Source organism: Lontra canadensis, unplaced genomic scaffold, assembly GCF_010015895.1.
Source record: "Lontra canadensis isolate GAN:19392208 unplaced genomic scaffold, GSC_riverotter_1.0 scaffold118, whole genome shotgun sequence".
Lineage (NCBI taxonomy): Eukaryota > Metazoa > Chordata > Mammalia > Carnivora > Mustelidae > Lontra > Lontra canadensis.
The window spans coordinates 2,140,271-2,156,376 of record NW_022631112.1 but is presented as its reverse complement, the minus strand read 5'-3'; positions in this window follow the sequence as shown (position 1 = coordinate 2,156,376).

Sequence of the window (16,106 nt, the reverse complement as noted above, 5' to 3'; positions counted from 1 at the left end):
TTCAACCTGGCCTTATAGTTTGTTATGAAGGCAACTTCGTCAAGTTAGGAGGACAGTATAAATTTTATTTTATAGTTTAATATGTAATAGTTTAATAGTTTGTTAAATATTTAGGCAAATAGTATGTGAGCCTCCCTTCTTATTGCTTGCCCTGACTTGGGTCATGCAGTTTAGGGACAGGTCCCTACAAAGATTTGCTTCAAGCCAGACCAAGAATCCTGTGGGAGGTGGAATTGGCCAGAATAAAATTTCACTAGGAATGTGCAGAAATTCTGGCAAAGATGTACAGTGGGAGCCTTAACCTAATATCTGGATGATATTTAAATATTTGGAAAATATCAAAATATAAGGCAAAATATGATAAGACTGTATGTACTTCATAAAAAGATGGCCTCATCCTCAGAAAGCTTACAATCACATTAGAGAGGATGTAATCAAAGATAAGTAATACCTTAGCAACAATTTATCTGATACACTGAATACACACACACACACACACACACACACACACACACACACACTGTGAGGAACTATTGAACACTCAAGCAAGTTAAATAACGTCTAAAATGTTGAGGGCATTACATCAGTTTTCTACCTAATAGAGAAATGGCAAAAACTAGAGAGAATTACCAAGTATTATTTCAGTGGATCTGTACTTGACCTTTCAGCATGAAGGTTTGCAACAAGATTCCAAAACCACAGTCACACCTCTGTGTACACAGAAAACCAGAGTGCAAAATTTTCTTTTCTTCGCAAAATCATTGAAAGTCCTGACAAATCAAATTTGGAACATACTTGCTGTTAATACCCACCAGAGTTTCTTTCTTATTGGCTAAATGCAGTGGCTATTAGAGACCAAGACTGGCCAGGTCAATTAGGAGCAGTATCAGGTGTGAGGACCCTTGGCCCAGAAGTCAGAGACCACTGGATTTTTTTTTTTAAGATTTTATTCATTTATTTGACAGACAGAGATCACAAGTAGGCAGAGAGGCAGGCAGAGAGAGGGGGAAGCAGGCTCCACGCTGAGCAGAGAGCCCAATGCAGGGCTCAATCCCAGGGCCCCGGGATCATGACCTGAGCCGAAGGCAGAGGCTTTAACCCACTGAGCCACCCAGGTGCCCCAGACCACTGAATTTTAATCTCAACTCCGACTTAATGAGTTATGCAACCCAGGGAAGCTGTTAAACCTCTCTGTGACTCCTCTTAAAAGTAACATGACTATGAGGGCTTTGGCATTCTGTGGTGTCTATGAAAATATTATTGTTTTCACTCTTCAAGTATTGCTGCTGATGGTATGATTTTCTGTTGCCAAAAGAACTGACACACATGACAGAGTCAAAGAGGAAACAGAAGTTGAGTCTCATTTTTGCTGCTGAGAATATCAAGGCTCAAGTTCAGAAAGAATCTGTGCCAGTTAAGGCTCACATATACAAGGGAAATTTACTGATTTGAAGTTAAAAGTCCCATGAATAGGCAAGGTTTTCAGGTGTTCATTCTCCTAGGTTCAAGTTCAATGAAAAGTCACTCACTCTGCAGTCTAGGCTCATGTTTGAATTTCCCTACAGTCCCACAAGGCAGGTATCATGATTCCCCTTTATTAAATACAAGTACCTACTTCATGGATTTGTGCTGAATTTAAAATAAAGCCATGCATTAAAAAAAGCATCCAGCACAATCCCTGGCACACAGTTAGAGCAATAAATATCAGCTATTTAGATATATTTATATATATTATTATATATAACATATTACACACATTTTATTGTCTATGCTAGTGGTTGAGTTGTGCTCCAAGGAAAATAAAAGTTTCCATGGATTCCAGAAACTATGAAATATCTGCCATCAGTAATGAGAATTACTGAGTAAGGAGTCCATTTGTTGATTTTTTGAAATTTAGTTTACATATTTGTATGTTCTGTGTAAAACTTTGCTTGAAATAAATGGGCTTGATGGCTAAAAATATATTTAAAAGCCACTGATGTGTTCCAATCTATTAATTTACAAATTATAAAACTGAATCACAAAAAGCTGAAGTTCTTAAATTCTCTGCTTTGAACATCTTAATATCTGTTAGGACATACTTGGTTGCAAGTAACAGAAAATCCAAATTAACTGGCTTAAATAATAAAGGCAAATAATCAGTCACATAGCTAACAGAAAGGTCTATAAGTAGGGCCTATGTCCCGGTTGGACTGATTCAACAGCAGCTCAGTGATGTCATCACGTCCTGTCTGTCCTATTTGCCTCCTCATCAGTTTTATCTTGTCCCTGGCTTCCCTATGATGCAAAATGGCTGCCACTATTCCAGGCTTGAAGACCATCCCAGGCTATCCAGAAAGAAAGAGCGCTGACACGTCAGCATGCCATGTGAGAATGCTAATGCTCACCTTGATTGGACTGGTTTGGGTCATGTGTTTACTTCTAAGCCTCTCTATGTCCAGGGGGATTAAATATGCCATTCAGGGCACAACCTTGAAGTTGAGTTGGATGTTATTCACCTTCCTCCAAAGCACCCAGGCTGTGAGTGAGGTATATGCTCAAACAAAAACCTGGACACCACTCGGAAGAGAGGAAGAGGGAACAAGGGCTAATACAGCCTAAAATGTGTGGTTCTGGGTAAGTTACTTCCCTTCCCCTATCAAATAAGATATTGGACTTCCCTTCCCTTATCAAATAAGATATTGGATATCAAATAAGATATTGGACCAGGGATCTCAAATGTTTATATGCATAAAAATTGCCCAGGTTACTCATAAAAACTGCCAATTCAAAGACCCTGTGCTAGGCAGCTTATGTTTTTCTGAGGGTCACACATAGAGAAACACTGGACAAGATCAGGGCTACTGAAATTGAGGGCCAAGGACATGTGCCCATTTATGAACTATTTGTTACTGCTCTGTAATGAGGTAAGTAGCTTATTCCAGAATACAGATCAATTGTGACACTCAGTACACTATTTGAGCTAATTTTTTTTCAGTACATATTATGTGCCAGGAACAGTTCTTCACACCTGTGCATCAGTAAAATGAGTAAAAACAAAACCCCAAAACCTATGCCCTTGCAAAGTTTGTGCTAGCAAACCTAAATTAACCCAGTTTCCCATCATTCTAGGTACAGAGAATAAAGGAAACATTGAGTTAGATGGGAAATACAGCAGAACGATATGTAGTCCACTTTAGTTAGAATATAAGCTTTTTTTTTAATATAAGACTTTCTTGATGAAAAGAACAGTACACTGATAACTGGATCACAGTAGAGTTTCATTCTCTAATTATACTGATTATCAGAAGGCAGCTTCTCTGCAGACACTGATAACCAGGGCATAGAGAAGGTGGGTCATGGTGAGACATAAAGGGCTCCAACGCATGGGGGACCACAAGGCACTAGACGCCACAAAATCTTACCCTTCAGGCAGCAACATGGAGAAAGTGAGGGCAGGAACAGTTTACATGGCCCTAAGGACTTTTTCCCTTGTTATGCCATTATTGTCAACCAGATAATACTTCCTTAACATGATGTTCTGGAATTAGGTGGCTGATTCATAGGGAACCTAAATTCAGAAATGGCCCCATGCCACAGACGAAGGCTGGGCAACAGGGCAAGCTGGTACTGATCCTTGTTTTCTTTAGTTTTCTGGTTGAAGCACATCCTTTGTGACAAATCCTATATCCTTCCATTTATATGTTCCTCTGGGGTATGTTATATTACAAAACATTTCTCAGGGATAATATTTCAAAATTCTGTTGGAATGAGATAAAGGGGCTTAAATTTAGAAAATTAGATTTACCAATTTCAGCATCCTTGTATTTTAGAGTTAGATGATTTGAAAAGCAGTGTTGGGTGATGTAAAAAGCCCAGACCCTGAAGATAAATAGATTTGAGTTTCAATCCCAGTTCTGTCCATTCAACTCTGTCACTTGGGCCTTATTTCATAAATGTTGGTGATATTTGTACTTACTTCTTAAGGTTATTGTGAGAATAATAGGAGCAATTCATCTAAAGCATTTAGCACAATGCCCAGGCACTTAATAATCCAAATTAAACATAAACCAAAAATCTAATCAGCAAGTTAAGATTGTAATAAATGTAGCAGGTATACTGGTAGTAGTAAAGATCTAGGTTAGTGTAAGAAATCTTTTTATTCTCTTTCTGATAACCACACTCCTGTTTTTCTCTCAGAAGTTACCTACATCCTGCCCCTCCCCCAATCCATATGCTTACAGATGAGTTGATGCCACCCCCAGATTCATGACTAAAGCCTGATGGGTCAGGTCATTGCATGACACCGCCATTGTAATAGCTTTAGGCATGAGAACATGACCCAGTTGCAGCCAGTGACAATTTTGCTGGGAAAGCTGAGAGAAACCTAACTTTATTCTCTTGAACTTGAAGCTTGAAGGTGCCCATGGCTTTTGGCAGTCGTTTGCCCCAGATAGGGGAAGAGGAGATGCAGGGAAGCCAACACAGAGAAGAGAAAAAATTTATAGTTTGCCTTCAAGTGTGACACATCACCAACACATTTGGGCCCTTTATCGTGTTAACATTGATTGGTTTCTGAAGATGGGTTAGCAGTTGCCAAGTATAAAGCCACCTGCTAAACGAATAAGATAATTAGGCTTTAACATAGTAGAAATCTATCAGGAAATCTCCAGACATTTAGAGTAGACCTTTAGTATCAATCATCAGGGGAAGTCACTAAATTTAGCAAGCCAGCCAGGTAGGGTAGAAGACACTAAGAGATAAATTTCAGTGATGAAGAGAAAAAATCCTGATGACATAATTTGATGCCTAAATTCACCTGTGCCAAAGTTTTGGTTAAATGAGACAGTAAGGTCCCTTTTTGGCCTGCATTATTTTTGCAATCTAAAGAGACTAAACTGGGACACCTGGGTGGTTCAGTCATTAAGCATCTGCCTTTGGCTTGTTATCATGGTCCCAGGGTCCTGGGGTGGAGCCCACATCAGGCTCCCTGCTCAGCAAGAAGCCTGCTTCTCCCTCTCCCACTCTGCCTGCTTATGTTCCCTTTCTCACTCTCTCATTTGTCTCTCTGTCAAATAAATAAATAAATAAATAAAATCTTAAAAAAAAAAAAAAAGAGCCTAAACTGATATACCCACAGATGCATGTTGTAACATACTTTTATTACAAAGTAGACCTAGAAAGTCTTCAGCTAATTTTCTCAGGCTGGTACATAAGTAATGGTGGGGGTGGGGGAAACGTACGATCATTTCAATGAATACAAAAAAAAAGATTTTATAAAATTCAGTATCCACTGATGATTTAAAAAAAAAAAAGAACTAAAAAAAAATCAGGAATAAAAGGAACCTTCCTTAATCTTAATTGAATAAATGGTAGCTGGAAAAAAACCCAGCAAATAATCAGCTGAGTGTATCATTAAAGACTTCTCCTTGGAGACTGGAATGAAGACAAATACAGTTCTAATCATAACCTCTACTTAATGTTGTTGGGTATACTAGAGGCCCTAGATAGTGTGATAAAGCAAGACAAATAAAGAAAAGACACAGCAATAGGAAAGAAGAAAGAAAAAGTCATTTACAGATTATATAATAATGGCATTAAAAAATCCAAAAGAATTTATTTTATATTATAAGGGAAGGCAGAGATTTTAGCAAGGTTGCTAGGATACAAAGTCAATAAAGAAAAATAAACAACATTTCTGTACCAAAAACAAATAGAAAATAAAATCTGACAAGGTGATACTATAACCAATTGCATTGTTACTACTAAGTACCTAGAAACAAATTGTTTTAAAATTATGCAAGATTTCTACAGAGAAAATTATAAAATTCTAGGTTCTAGATGAGGTATATTACAGAAGACCTGGTTAAATGGGAAGATATACCATATTCATTGGCCAAAACACTCAACAGAATTTGGGGGTTTAGTTCTGTATTGTTTTGTTTTAGAATTTGACAAGCTGAATTTAAAACATACGTATATGGTAATACAAAGGACAAAATAGATCAAAGCAATCTATTTTTTTAAAGATTATTTTTAGAGAAAGAGAGCAGATCAAGTGAGAAAAACATGAATAGAGGGGGCAAGAGGGCGAGGGAGAAGCAGACTCCCCACTGAGCCAGGGCCCAACGTGGGGCTCGATCCGAGGACCCTGGGATCACGACCTGAATTGAAGACAGACACTTAACCAACCAAGCCATCCTTATCCAAGACAGTCTTAAATAAGAAGCACACACACACACACACACACACACACACACAAGAAGCACAATGGCAGAGGATTTTCTCCAACAGATACCAAGGTATGTTGATATCAAAGCTACAGTAATTAAATCTGTGTGAAACTGATACAGTAATAAAGAAACCAACAGATAAGAAAAGCATATCCTAAAAAAAGACCCATAGCTTTATGGACTTTGATTTAGACATAAGTAGCATAGGGCATGGGGAAAGGACAGGGTTTTTTTGTTTGTTTGTTTGTCTTTTTAATAATGCTGAGATACTTAGGGACGCCTGGGTGGCTCAGTTGGTTGGACGACTGCCTTCGGCTCAGGTCATGATCCTGGAGTCCCGGGATCGAGTCCCGCATCGGGCTCCCGGCTCCGCAGGGAGTCTGCTTCTCTCTCTGACCTTCTCCTTGCTCATGCTCTCCCTCACTGTCTCTCTCTCAAATCAATAAATAAAAAATCTTTAAAAAAAAATAATGCTGAGATACTTAACTATATATGTGGGAAAAAATGAAAGTGGACCTAAAAGGTACTGACCTCACTGATAAACAGGCACATGCAATTTAAAAATCGTAGGGAGATATCCCTGCACACATCAGGACACCTGAAATACCAAGTGGTTTGAGGGTGTGAGGCAATAGGCATTTTCACACACAGCTGATGGGTGTGTAAATTGGCTCGATTGCTGTGGAAGACAGGTTGACATGACTTATTAAAGGGGAAGAAATGCACACTCTGTGGCCCAGAAACCCAGTTCTGCTGCGGGAATACACCTACGTGCACAAACATCCAGAATGAAGCATATACGTGGTTTGTCGTGACCAGAAGCTGGAGACAACTCGAACATCCAGCAGCTGCAGAAGGGTTCTTCCTGTGCTGGGATCTATGCATGTGAGGGAACACTAGATAGCAATGATGGTGACCAAACATTAGTTAAATATGAGTGGGTGTGCAAAACAGCCTAGAACCAAGACAGCAGAAATACACACCGCCAAGTTACATCTTAAAGTTCAATATTGGCAGAACTTAAAACATACTGTTTTGTGTGCTTACAGAGGTGGTAAAATGATGAAAAAAAAAAAAAAAGGCAAGAAGAAGCCCAATGGAGAAAGGGATGTCTAGGGATGGTCAATATTCTATCAGTGCTATCCAGTAGAATTTTCTGGGGTGGTGGAAATTTTCCATACCTGACCCAGCCAACACTGAGACCTGTAGTCGTATGTTGCTATTCAGCACCTGAAATGTAGCTGGTGTGACCAAGGAGCTGAATGCTGAATTTTAATTTTATTTCCTTTTTTTTTTTTTCACTAAAGTGAAGATTTAAATAGCCACATGAAGCAGTTGCTACTATTTTGGACAATATATTGGTATCTATTTTGGATCAGTCAAGGTCTTTTTTTTAAAAAAAAAAATATTTTATTTAATTATTTGAGAGAGAGAGTATGAGAGGGGAGGGTCAGAGGGAGAAGCAGATTCCCTGCTCACTAAGAAGCCTGATGCAGGACATGATCCTGGAGTCCTAGGATCTGAGCTAAAGGCAGTGGCTTAACCAACTGAGCCACGCAGGTACCCCCCGGCTTTTAAAAGAGTTTATTTATTTGACACAGAGTGAGAGAACACAAGCAGGGAGAGCAGCAGGCAGAGGGAGAGGGAAAAGGGCTAGACCCCAGGACTCTGGGATCATGATCTGAGCCAAGGGCAGACGTTTAACCAACTGAGCCACCTAGGGGCCCCCGATCAGTCAAGGTTCTAATGGGAAACAGCAGGTTTACTTAAAATAGAATAATCTGAAGAGTATTAACTTATAAGACAATAATTACAAAGGTACAGGTGTAGGGGAAACAACCTGGGGCTAGCGGCAGGTAAGTTGTTACCATGAGTAGGCCTGCCGAAATAAGGGGAATGATTGGTTCCTGGAATCAAAAGGATGGAAAATTAAGTAGATTCTACCATGTCAAGAGGAGTGGAAAGACACAACCAGCCTGAAATGGCCTCACACTGGGAGCCAAGGGAATAGATGCCCTACCCCTACTCTCTTTCCTTCCTCAGATCTCCAGCAGAGACTCCCCATCAGCCAGACCCAAGAGAGAGTCATACAGCAAAGTTGCTCATTGGTCCACACTGGTCAGCGTCCAGGATCAGCAGCAGGTAGGCAATGAATCTAGGGGGAGAAACAAGATATATGGCACATGAATCTTGCCCCCAGTGCTTGCCTCATTATTGTTTATTACATCATACTTATACATATTATTCTTTTTTCCCTATGGGATTGTGGTTTACAAAAAAAGGTTGGGGGAGGAAAAGAGGGAGGGAGGGCGGGTTTAAGGGAGTGGAGGAAAAGATAAAATGGGAGATGAGTAAGAAAGAAAACAGATCTGATCAGTGAGCTCTGGTATTATATAACGCTAAGAACCTAATGAATTTATCAAAACTGAAAAACAGTAACCGAGAGTCTGAATAAATGAACATTATCAAATGTTTTTGTCAAATCAATAAAACAGTAGAATTTTCCATGCTATCTACTGCGTTTTGTTACCCATGATGAATCTCAGATAGTACCCTCTATTTTTTAATCTTACAATCTTTCTTTTTAAAGTAACCAGGAATTAAATAAAATGTATAATGTGCTCAGGAATGCTGTGAACAAACTCCATAGTGCTGTGAACCTTTGGTTTTGTTTGCCTTGGTATGTGTTGGAACTGCACTCCAACGTTCTGGATAAAACTAGAGCCATAAACTTGAACTGCGGTTTGTTTTTAAAGATGGGTGTATTCGTCAGGAATGCTTTGGCTGACAGTGAAAGACAACTGGCTAACAGTGGCTTCACAGAGACTATTTTTTCCCAATTAAAAAAAAAAAAAAGATCTAGATACGGGCATCTGCTGGTGCTGGTTCAGTAATTTCCGGGCCAACATCTTCAAGATTCTTCTGAACTTGTCCTGCCAGCCACCAATCACTAAAATGGCTCCAGGCATGAAGTTGAAGGCACCTAGTGTGGGGCAGGAGGAGGCTCGGGAGGGTATAAGCATCAGAAAATAAGTTTTCTTCCTTAGCCCTCAACGAACTACATCTCGTTAGCTAGAACAGCGCCACATAGCTACCCTGAGAGGCAAGGAGGCTGGGGACAGGAGTATTTAGCTCTTGCAGCCTCGCTAGGGAAGTTGGCAGGAGCTAAGAGGGTTAAACAGCAGTTGTTTAGCCAGTTCAGCTATGAATGCCTAAAATATCTCACCTGCAATGTCCAAAACATCTACCATGAGAATGATGAATTCTTTGGCTTGAGGAGTAATTTCTAGAAGACCTCTATTTATATGCATAGGTTGCCTTCAAGTGTGACACATCACCAACACACACTTGGGCCCTTTATCGTGTTAACATTGATTGGTTTCTGAAGATGGGCTAGCAGTTGCCAAGTATAAAGCCACCTGCTAAACGAATAAGATAATTAGGCTTTAACATAGTAGAAATCTATCAGGAAATCTCCAGACATTTAGAGTAGACCTTTAGTATCAATCATCAGGGGAAGTCACTAAATTTAGCAAGCCGGCCAGGTAGGGTAGAAGACACTGAGAGATAAATTTCACCCACTGTTCTTAACCCCAGATAACTCTCAAAGCCAATTTCCACAGGGCAAGGCAGATTCTCTCCGGTATATAATAACGTGATAGCATATGCAGTTTATAGTAAATGGTATGTAAGAGCTGGCTTCCAAAATTAGAGCCTTTCTCCTCTGATCTTACTGATTTTAGGCTTTAATATGTGTGTTGTTGTCAAAGTCTTCATTTTCTTTTTTTTTTTCTTCTTACTATAAAGGCAATAGAGGTTTACTACAAGGAACTCAGAAAAGACAAAGAAACCAAACCAAAGAAACTTCTAGCAAACTTCTTCTAGTTCTTTTGTTCTGTTAACCTTAGAAACAGACACTGACAATTATTTTAACAGCAAAAGACGGGCTTGTTTGGGAAATAGAAGAGAATTGCAATCTGGGACAAATATGCTGCAGTAAAACCATAGGCAAGTTGGGAGGACAAAGAGAGGCTTTTTTTTTTTTTTTTAAGAGAAAAAGGGGATTATTGGAAGGGCTGTTATGAACTAAGTCCACTGGGGGGGGGGGGGGGGTCCTCAGTCTGTTAAGACCCCAGCTCTTGGTATCTGCTGAGGTCATTTGCTCAGGGTTCTTTGATACAGTCCCATGTTGGGCTCCCATTCAGTGTGGAGTCTACTTGAGGATTCTCTCTCCCTCTCTCTCTCCCCTCCCCTCTCTCTTTATCTCAAATAAATAACCTTTCTAAAACAGAACAAAGAAAGGTCCACTGGAGGAAACTGGAAGTTCAAGATGTGGTGGCTTCTCCTTGGCTGAACCACTAATGGGGAGGTAAGAAAAGCTTGTCCTCCTCCAGCTGGCGCAATAGAGCAGTACCCATGTGCAAGGTTAAATCCAAGTAGGGTCAAGTCTATCTCTTCCTGTCGGGTCTGCACTTGACTACTGAGTGGTAAGGTATGAGAGCCCCCCCCGCCCCCCCGCCACCACTGAAACCTCCCCACTCCAATTCAGAGAGATTTCCCATTACTAATTTTCACAGTTCTTTCATTTGTTTTGGGTATTATGCATGGAACTGTGATCAAGATCCTTAGAGTGACTTTCTTACGCACATCCACAATAACTTCCTTAGGATAAATTTGCAGAAGTGAAATTACTAAGTCAAAAGTTATGCTATTTTTATTTATTTATTTTTAAAGATTGTATTTATTTATTTGACAGAGAGATCACAAGTAGGCAGAGAGGCAGGCAGAGAGAGAGGGAAGCAGGCTCCCCACCGAGCAGAGAGACCAATGTGGGGCTCGATCCCAGGACCCCGGGATCATGACCTGAGCCGAAGGCAGAGGCTTAACCCACTGAGCCACCCAGGCGCCCCAAAAGTTATGCTATTTTTAAAAGCTTTTGATGAATATGCTTCACTTGATCTCCAGAAAATATGCATGAAAGTATGCATTTATTCCTTCATCCTTCTTGAAAGGACTAAGTATTATCATGTGCTATGTTTGCAGTTTTCCTGAATACTTTGAGATCCCAAACTTGATGGGGTCTTTGAGGTAGAACCCACAAAACAAACAGGTGATTTCTATAAATTATTTGTCTTCAGCTGTTGGCCCCTGACCTTTTTTCTTAACTTTGCCTTGAGGACTTCCTGTGGTGGGTTGGATTTTTGCCCTGTTTACAACTGGAGATTCTTTATTCTTTATGTCAGATTCTGATTTGGTTTGAGAGTAGAGTTCCCGGATATTTCTGATCATCATATGGGTTTGAGAGCCACTGTTTTTTTTTTTTTTTTTTCAAATCAAAGTTTATTTTAACAAAAATACATTGACTACATGCTTAAGTTAGAGCAAGACAGATGGTGTGATTGTGAACATCCTGCTTTTAAACTAAAGCTGAAATCTTTCAACATTCTTTGGTGAGCTATATACTCAATTATTCAACATCTACTCATCACACTCTACATTCCCAACCTACATACTAGGGATCTAAAGATGAATAATAATAACCCTAGCCCTGGAGAAGCTTGGGCTGAAAAGGAGGCAGATATGTAAACAGATAAATCACAATGCAGTGTGAAATATGCTATTAAAACATTTTTCTCACATGTCACATTAGCACAAATTGCTCTGTGGGGACAATTGGACATTAAGTAACGTTAGGTTCATTCATTTATTTTCATAATACTTAATAGAGCCAGGCCCTGTAACTTTATTTTCAAAATGTATTGTTTTGGTATAACAAAGCAATATATACTCAATTCAGAAAGATTGTTAAACGCAGACAAGCAAAAGACAAAAACAAAAACAAAAAACTCCTACTTAAAAACTATAACCCCATCTACTTTATCTACCTTGAGCCACTATTAGAACTTCAGGATTTTAAGTTTTTTTTTTCTTTTAAACAAAAATGGGATCCAAATATACATGTTTTGTATGTTTTAAAGATTTTATTTATTTATTTGTCAGAGGGAGAGAGCAGAAACAGGGGGAGCGGCAGGCAGAGGGAGAAGCAGGCTCCCCACTGAGCAAGAAGCCTAATGTGGGGCTCGATCCCAGGACCCTGGGATCATGAACTGATCCGAAGGCAGATTCTTAACCAACTGAGCCACCCAGGCATCCCAACATACACGTTTTATAATCTGCTTTTCTCATTTAATATATCATGAACATATTTCAAAATAAAAGCTATTTTCTATGTCATTTTAAATGGTTATATATTATTCTACTATGTTGATGTTCTATTATTTATTTTACCCATCTGGTATTATTATTTATACTGCAATGGATTGTTGTTGTTGCTAAATATGTGAGCTCATTCTAATTTCCTTACCACAAATTCCAAGAAGTAAACCCTGTAACATTTGAAGCACTTCACCTGTAGTGAGATTTAGCTACAATGACCACAATATAAGCCTCCCAGCTCTGTTGTGTTTTGTGGTCTTGGGTTTTAGTACTATCTGCCGTTGATTAAACTGGATCACAGGTGCACGTTCAGGTAGGGGTAAAAGTTCAATGATTTTTACCCCTGTGGCTGGCTGGAGGGTATCACCATGCTATAAAACACAAGATTATGGTTAGTTCTGAAATGTAATGTCTTCTTGAAGCCCAAATTGCAGGCTGTCTGGGATAATTTGTATACTACCTCCCCACCTTTTATTTTTCGTAATGTCAATATTTGTAACTCACGCTATCTAAGTGTTCCCTTGGCAAGATCCTCATTGGGCCACATTTAGCTGCAGCTTGCCAAAACCAGGAGTATATTTCCTGCTTTGCAAACTTTTATGTGACCTTGACCCACTCCCAGTGGACTGTCAGCATGTTAATTTTGCTCAAATAAAGAGCAGTTTGCTCTCCGGGGGGTTATATTCTTATTCAAAAAAAAAAAAAAAATGAAAAGCCGAACAAGGAGGAAGAAGATTCCCTCAATGTCCATGAACCAGGGCGTCCGAGGCAGGTCCAATGTGGGCATAATTGTACAGTGATTCCAACACAGCTTGCCTAGTTCTTCTGGCTTCAGCGTGCCCCAGTTTATCAAACATTAGAAATGACCCAGGAGTCACATCATAAAGCATGAAAACACATAGTTCCCAAGAATATACCCTGAGTTCCTCCAGCCCCTCTCAAGTCACCAGTTTCCAGACTGAGTCGGGCCAAGTTCTTATTCCGCTCTTTAACACTCTGAAAAGTGAATTCCAACTATATGACATTCTGGAAAAGACAAAACTATGAAGACAGTAGAAAGATCAGTGGTTGCAGTGGGGGAGGGAAAGATGAATACATGGAACACAGGGAATTTTTAGGGCAGCAAAGCTATCCTGTAGAATGTTATAGTGATGGGACTCATGTCATGACACATTTGTCCAAACCCACAGAATGTCTAACACCAAGAGTGAACCCCCCAGTGAAGACTATGGACTCAGGGTGATGATACTCAGTGCAAGTTCATGAGCTGAAACCAATATACCCCTGCAGTGAGGGATGTTGGTAATGGGGAGACCATGTATATTTGGGAGCAGGGAGTCTATGGGAAATCTCTGTACCTATCTCTTATTTCTGGTATGAGCCTAAAGCTGCTCTAAGAAAATAAAGTCCAAAGAAAAGAAGAAGAAGCAGGAGCAGATGCCAGCAAAGCAGGGTTGCCTCATCAGCAGTGTTACATCAATTACTCCTGAAGAATTTCAGAAGGCAGGTTGTAATTTCAGAATCATGGATGAGTGGGCGAGGCAAATGGCATTTATTCTTGTCATTAAGATGCCAGAATATGGACATGAAGGCAGCCACAGTCCGAGTCATCACTTTGTATAATTGTCATATTAACTAAAAGCAAGAAGAAAGAACGTTGACTCTATTGCTCCTGCTCCCCGAAAATAGAATTTTTATAGTGAGGTTGGTAGGTAATTGGGAGACCTACTTTATTAAGTAATTTTTAACTATGGACTAAGTGTTTGGGGTGACTTTTCCTGTTTGCTGTCATAAATGATGTATCTTGTTATAATACTGGTTTCTTCCCAGCTAATCTACCTGACCTTGAATCTTCTTCCCTTTGGAGAAAGAGTGCTCTAAATTGTAGTGCTTAGTATGTATTTTCAAATCCTTTGCTGTACAAGCTTCACAAGCAAACTGTGGATAGCCCCACAAGGAGATAGAGCTTTCAGTTTCTGAGCAATGAATGTTGCATAATTCAGTGTAAGTCAACTGAGTTTAATGCAACAAATATTTATTGAGTGCCTCTTCTGGGTTTAAACAGTGCTACTCTCTGGAAGAAAAAGGGCATAGAACAAGAGACATAAAATGGGCTTCTTCCAAAACCAGGTAATGTTGTTGGAAAGAAAAAACATACACCCAAGAAACAATTCAGTCATACTTTGGGCATACATGATAAATTTCATTCGTTCATCTATTCAACAAGAATATGGAATGCTTTCCCTGGGCCTGCACTAGGTAGGAACCAGGAATACACAGTTAAATGAAATAAAACTTCTGCCTTCAAGGAGCTTACAGTAAAATGAAAAAAATCGGGCAAGTAAACAGGAGTCTCATCACACTATGATAAGGGATGATTACAGCCGAAGTGGGGTTGGGTGTGTGGTAGGGTTTGGGAAGATTATATATAGAAAGCTTCACAGGGAAGATAATTCCAGGGGGCCTGACTAAAAGGAACTGGGGCTTTCTGGAGAATTAACAGATCCAGGTCTGAAGCAGAGAAATGTAAGCCTTGTTAGATATTTACATCGTTTCTTTTTTAGAATCACAATATAGCAATGGATTTTGTTGTTGTTGTTGTTGCTAAACTAATTTCCTAACCACAAATTCCAAGAAGTGAAACCCTGTAACATTTGAAATAGGCATATCGTTTGCTCATAAATCTCTCTAGCAAAGTGTATTGTTTTCAGAACAGTCATGTATGAAACAGACAAGGATACTGAGTGATAGATAAATTACAAATTAATATGGGCTAGACTACTAGGCAAAGTTTCACTTAGAAGCTGAGTAGGAACTCCACTGCATGGAAGATATATAGGCTTTGAGAAGGCAGCATATAAATTGGTATAACATTTGGGGGAAAATTTGGTGACATATTTTTAAAAAAAGATAGAGCATACTCAGTGACCCATAATCCCACCTCTAGGAATCTATCATATAGAAATAATTGAAAAGAGAGAAAGATTCATGTATAAGAAAGTTTATTAGCGTTATTTGTACAGCAGAGGAGGAAAGGAAGAAATGGAATGAAGGAAAGAAGGGAAAAAGGGAGGAAGGAAAGAGAAAGGGTGAGGAGATGGAGGGAAAGGAGGGAAGGAGGAAGGAGGAAAAGGGAAGAAAGAAGAAGAGAAGCCCCTCAGTAAAGGACTAGCTGAAGAAATTCTGGTATACCATGCAATAGAATATTGTTCTGTCATTGAAAGACTGCAGTAAAATACATTACTAACTCAGAAAGATGTCCACATTATCTTGTCACATGATGTCTTGCAGAACATGTGCATAATATAAATTCATCCCTATGAAAAGAAAAAAAAAGTGTGCATATGTGTGTGTTTATGTGTGCAGAAGAAGACCTGTCTGTGAAGCTCAAGGGAAAATTCTGGAAAGCCCAATTGTTAAGGAGCATGAGCTTGAAGTAATAAGCAAAGAACTTCTACTTCCTACTCTGTACAGTTTGTTAATTAGTGGGTTTATAGTTAGTACTTATCTTCATTGTATTTTTCCAAATGCAAATTTTACATATAGAAAGACATGCAAATATTATAAATAAAGTTGCTATCCTAGATTCCTAATATAAACTGTAAAAATATTTCTTTTCTAACTTAGGGGAGGGTGATGATTTAAAAACCAAAAACCACACTCTGGAAAAATAATTAT